Here is a 6072-nt window from a genome sequence, read left to right as displayed (position 1 = left end):
CCCCCCCCCCCCCCCCGAGTTATGAATGAGCAACATCTGAGCAATAAAATCTCTCTCATGGCCAAAAAAAAACAAAAAACATATCTATCCAGCTTTCTACTTTTAAGTTTGGTTTATACATGCACTGATGCACTCAGACTGCATCTGAAACTGATTAAATATTCAAATTTTTTTAATTCAGCGGGAACTTCCGTTTTGAGTTTTGAAACTCATAGTATGCTTTATAGTAGCCTATCAAGCTCTTTTGTCTCAAAAGTAAACAGTGATCCTCTATTTTTAGAAATTTTAGATTTAGTTAAAAAACATGCAATGGAAAAAAAACAGCATATATAAATGGAGTAAATAACATATTTTATATTTTTGAGGGAACTTTTCCTATCTTATTTTTAACTAATCATACTCTTAGATTTGTGTATGGAGGGGAGATATAATGAGATGAGACATCCTTCACACCATTTGCTTAGTTATTTCTAAAGGTGCCAAAACAACAGAGAGACTGTTAAATTGCCAATTATGCTACTTGCTTCATTTATTTATGTAGTGTTTATCTATTTATCCTTTCAAAACAAGGATACCGACGTGTTCACGGTTGCTAAGCGAAAAACCCAAATAAATAAGCATCTGGATAATTGCAATTGACCTCAAAAGTCGCTCATTGCAGCCATTCTCAAATAAAGTACCCAAATAAACTTTAGTCTTCTCCAGCTCAAGGATTTTTTCTTTTTTCTTTTCAGATGTGCCTCTCCACAGTTTAAAGCCGTTTTGTGATCTAAAATCCATCTATCTGCAACTAAACGTCAAGATTATAACAAAAAGTTTAGGATAGGAGCTATGATTGAATATGACTTGAAGTTTTAACAACAATCTAGTAAGATAAATGATCATCTGTTAATGATTTAAATAGTTATCTTGTGTCAGCTGGCAGCAAGGGGTCAGCAAGTCCACAACTAATTTTCATGATGGATGGTGGATTTCAATTACCCTTAATCTGTAATTAAAGTGAGAAGAGGCAGCCAATGGCTGTGATTTATTACATCAGAAATCTCAGAGACACAATCAGGATAGCAATCTATAATTGTATAATTGAGAAGAGTTGCTCGCCTTATCCGCCCCCAAACCTGGAAACGTGGAATAGTCGAACTGAAACAAATTTAAAGTTCAAGTTCCACAAAGAACCTTTTATGCTCTAGTCTTCGAGAAAGCATCATCAACCAGTTCTTTAAAGCAGCGGTATGTGTTTTTTTGTTTTTACCCTGAAATATCAGTTTCATTCTGATTCTGATTTCTAATAAGGCAAATGGCTTTGGTTTCTTTCCCATGCTGACGAAAATACATCAGAAATCACGCTCTGAGTAGGAATTCTTTTGAATAAGTTTCTTAACGACTGTTAAAAAGTAGTGATAGGCACTTTTTAACATTGCTTCATGAAGCTTTGAAACTTTCGCGAATCATTTGTTTCAAACTAGACATTCAGAGTGTGTATCAAACTGGCATAGTCACATAATTTCAGTAAACATAGCTTTATGTCATAACTGTTTCGAAACATTTCGAAATTACAGTGGTTCGCTGCTAGGGGGTGATCTCTGTTAACCCATAAATTTAATAAATTTGTAGACATTTTAATGACACAAAAAGGAAGAGTTGTAGAAAATAGTCTTAATTGGCCTTACTGCTCTGCATAAAACAAGCAAAGCAAAATGTAGGGGGTGTTTACACGATACCCGATGAATTTCACCATTCATTCACACAACAATGGCGTTTTGGGGCGCTAACTACTAAAATTTGTGAAAAGGGTGACTGAATCAATAGGTAATAGGTATGTGTAGTCAATAGGTATAGTCAATAGGTATGTGCGCAAGCACCTAGTGTTTCTTTACAAAGTGATATCGCCACCTACTGGTTTGGCATGCATAATACAGCATTTTTAGTCATTTTCATGTGAACAGGGATTGTTTTACCAATGTTGTCTGCATGTAAAGCTTTTCAAAAACACAAAGGAAAAACTTTTCCGTTTTTAGAACATCACTGTCATGTAAAACACCCTTAATTGGCTGAAATTGTAGGTCATCCTGAATTTGGACATATATACTCTGTTCATATTCTATATGGGCTATGTATGCGATTTTGGATGCAGCCCATGTGTACAGCTATAATACTTATATACCTAATTATATATATTATAATACTTAACTGTAGGGGGCTCCAAAGCCGCAAAAATACACCTATAAAGAACCCATAAACCAAAAATATAGTATTACATCATAAACTTTTTCGCTCTGCAGAACCTCATGAACTCTATACAGTGAAAAATGAGGTTGCAATGAGTCATTATATAAGAGTGTGATGCACATTTCATGAAGCTTTATGCCTTTGCAATTCTTTATTCAAATGTTCACACCGTACCTAACGACACAGAAGTTGAAGAATGAAGAATGTGGAGGTTTTTCAATACCGCAGCCAAATTTGGAACATTTCTAAGTGCATACATACGATGTTTTGCCAGGTTTGGGATATCTAGCTCCCAGCAGGCACTGAAGATTTGCAGTGATGTCAAATGATGTCAAGCCACTGGCTTATTTCACCAAGGTGTTCTACCAAGTGCTACTGGGAATCTGTTCTGCCTGCTGTCATCAGATGGTACAACACCTCCTCATCTTCCTCCTGCGCTGACTGTCCTCACAGCAGTCTGGACTGCTTCCCCAGTCACGATTAATGACTGTCTCTGCGCCGAGTGTTTGTGCAGTTGAGGACTGAGCGCTTCACAATCATGCTGCTGTTTATGCATGAAATTTCCCCTTGGGGTTCAGTGAAGTCCAATTGAGTCTAGTGAATCACTTTGTTTGGGCATGAATTGATTCGCTGAATTTTTTTTGCCTTCTATTTACACTGAATTTCTGTTTTACAGTTTTGACTGGATGGGCTGAAGTGTGAAATATGAACGAACGGACATGAATGAACAATCTCAACTAAACATCTCCAAATAAGGTGACGGCATTAAACTTGAATATATTTACTACCGCACTACTGAACATATTCAGTATTCAGCAAGAAATCTATAATGTTCAAAATATTCTATTTTAAATAAATGCTGTTCTTTAGAGCTTTCTATTCATCAAAGAATCCTGGAAATAAAATATCCCGTTTTCCACAAAAAAATATTGAATATTAAGTTACATCAGTAGCAAATCAGCATATTAGAATGATTTCTGAAGCATCATGTAACATTGATGACTATAGTAATAATGCAGAAAATTCAGCTTTCTAATCTAATTATTTCTCAATATTACTGTTTTTACTGTATTTTTGATCCAATAAATGCAGCCTTGGTGAGCAGAAGAGACTTATGCTTACCGACCCCAAACTTTTTAACCCTAGTGTATGTTTACACCAATTACAACCTTAAACTAGAAACACTACACATTTAGAAATCATATAAATGCATAACATTTCAGCATTAAAAAACCTAAAATGCCACTTGAATCAGTTCATGTGTGAACATACTGATTCAGTAGATTGATTCAGACTTTCCACTGCAGCTTATGACAATGATAAGTAATTTGACTTTAATGCAATAAAATGTGACAACAAAAACAGTGATGTTATGTTACACTACTGTTTGTTGGAAAACAAATAGCTTGTTAATGCAATTCTAATGTAAACCAACAGCTAGAAACACAGTAACAACAGGCATCTAGAAGTGAATAAAATAAAGACAAAAAGTATCTTCACCACTCAATTTCAAATCATTACAATACAGGCTCCCATTAAACTTCATTAGCTTCTTGGGGAAATTAAAAAATCATGAAACTATAAAATAACTGGCAGTATCTTGCAGTTAGAAATTTAGTTTATGCGAAAACAAAAGAGCGCTAGTGAATATAATGACTCTATAATGGCACTTTAATGACAATCAATACCATTGCCCAACATGACCATTCATCTCAGAGGAGCAAGATGAGTCTGAGGAGACTTTCATTAGTTACACACAGCTAAAATATATTACAACACTTACCTGTTCTTAATTAAAAAATGTTAATGCATTCTGTCATAATGCATAATATAGGTTAATAATAAAAGATATCACATCGAGATAATACATTATGTATAGTAAGAGATGATTAAAACCTTCACTGGTCAAATATAGGAATAATTAAGATTGTTTGTGTGTTTTTGAAAGAAGTCTTCTATTCTCTTCAAGGCTGCTTTTATGTAATCAAAAATGCAGTAATATTGGAAAATATTATTTGTACTGTTTTAAAGGGGTCATCGGATGCGACATGCACTTTTACAAGTTGTTTGAACTGAAATGTGTGTTGGCAGTGTGTGTACACATTTTTTTAAAAATCTCGTTAAATCATTTCCCCTTTCTCAAATCAAGCTGTTCTCAGCTTCTTGGCTGTGTGATGTCACACAGACCCAGACCCCTCCCACGATTGTTGATTGACACTAGTGTTTTACCTTAGACCCGCCCTGAGTGAGCTGTCATCAATCCGCCATGGACCTTTTTCACATTTCCGGGTTTCTCAGCAGCGGAAGTCGTCACAAGGCACGTTTCCATTACTGATTTGTGCAAAACTTTGGCAATATTTTATAAATGTCGATAAAGTATTGCGAAATGGCGGCGTTTCCGTTAACCAATGTTATGCGACTAAAACGTAACCTTTTGCCTTTTGTTGGGATTTTAACGGATTTTGGCTATATTTATTCAAAGGCGGCATAAGCGTGTATCTTTACAGAAGCAGCACAGAGAGCCGCTTCAGAAACGTGCATGGCGTGGCTGGAATAAACACAAGCATTGACTAGAGTTGCCGTAATCAGCTTCAGTGGCCGTATCAGAGCCACACTACACTGTGTGCAGTGTAAATCGTCTAAGCATTAATGGTAGGAAAGCCCCTTATACTGGAGCGCGGCCACGTATGAAGTGTTTCTTGGAGGTTATAGTACACTGAAGAATGATCATATGACTTTTTACATACCCCATGTGACCTGTAAATGAGAAAAACCCGTTTCCATTGCAGTTTTGCGAATTATTCCTTTTTCGCATTGCCTGAAAAACCACCTCATGCGAGCGTAAAAGCTTTTTTGCGATATATGGGCGTTTTGCCGAAATTGACGCGTTTCCATTAGGCGTATTTTCAACTCGCAATTTCAATTTGCGCATTTTGAAGGGTAATGGAAACGCGCCTATAGTTGGGTTAACTTGAAGAGCAGTGAATCGGAGAGTACCACAAATATATATTTTGTGCATTGCCATTTGCTCAAATAGCAAAAGAAAAACTCCACAATCGTGTTTTCATGACTTTCAATAAAAGGAACAAAATTGAGAGAGACTGATAACGGCAGTCAGAAGAGAGAACGATGTCAAATTTACCATCCCTCCCATAGACGCTGCATTAGAAACACCCTCGCATTAGCGTTAACTGTTTTTTTGTAATTTGATGCAAAGGTGATATAATACAAAGAATAGTGTTATAAATGCACATATATTTAAAAAAAATACAAATATGAAAAACTTTCGAGGATTTACGATGCTGATGACCGTTAAACATGTCATCACAGTCTTGTGAAAAAGGTCCATTGTTTCGACGCCAGAGCAGGAGTAGACAAGAATGGCTCCTAAGCGATTGAGGTGTTCTGTTGTTGGATGTAATAATGAACATAGCAGTCGTCATTTACTCCCGACATCTGAGCCGCTGAAGACGCAGTGGATTACCTTTGATTTTGAAGAGAATGCGCCCCGATCTACCTAAATGTGTTTGTTTGCGCAAGTCATTCGGGATCCAGCCTCACCTACAGAAGAAGCTAGTATAAGGTTATTTTATGAATCTTTGCAAATCACCTTTCCTAATAACATGCTAGTTAGCAAGTTCCGCAGCTAAAGTAAACAGTCTCATGAGAATGGCTCGTCACCCCACGGAAGAGAGAGGCGGGGTCAGCAGAGCTCATTAGCATTTAAAGGAACATGCATTAAAATAGGTTGCTGAAAACAGAGCTGTTTTTGACAAGGTAAAAGGGTGTTGTTTTACACTACCATTGAGAAATTTCAACCAAAGTATGTTATAGACTTTTCAT

At 36.4% G+C, this 6072-nt stretch overlaps 1 long non-coding RNA gene across 1 annotated transcript in view; it reads left to right on the top strand.

The window, feature by feature from the left end:
* Positions 1–1079: 1079 nt before the first annotated feature.
* Positions 1080–6072, top strand: part of LOC107558726 (uncharacterized) — a 7841-nt gene continuing 2848 nt past the window's right edge. Inside the window, exons 1-2 of the long non-coding RNA XR_001605520.1 lie at positions 1080–1230; positions 2906–2985. This is a non-coding gene — a long non-coding RNA (uncharacterized lncRNA). The remainder of the gene's footprint in view (positions 1231–2905; positions 2986–6072) is intronic.

The sequence above is a fragment of the Sinocyclocheilus grahami genome, unplaced genomic scaffold (genome assembly GCF_001515645.1).
Source record: "Sinocyclocheilus grahami isolate Dianchi unplaced genomic scaffold, SAMN03320097.WGS_v1.1 scaffold657.1, whole genome shotgun sequence".
Classification (NCBI taxonomy): Eukaryota; Metazoa; Chordata; class Actinopteri; order Cypriniformes; family Cyprinidae; genus Sinocyclocheilus; species Sinocyclocheilus grahami.
This window is presented reverse-complemented; position numbering and strand designations above follow the sequence as displayed.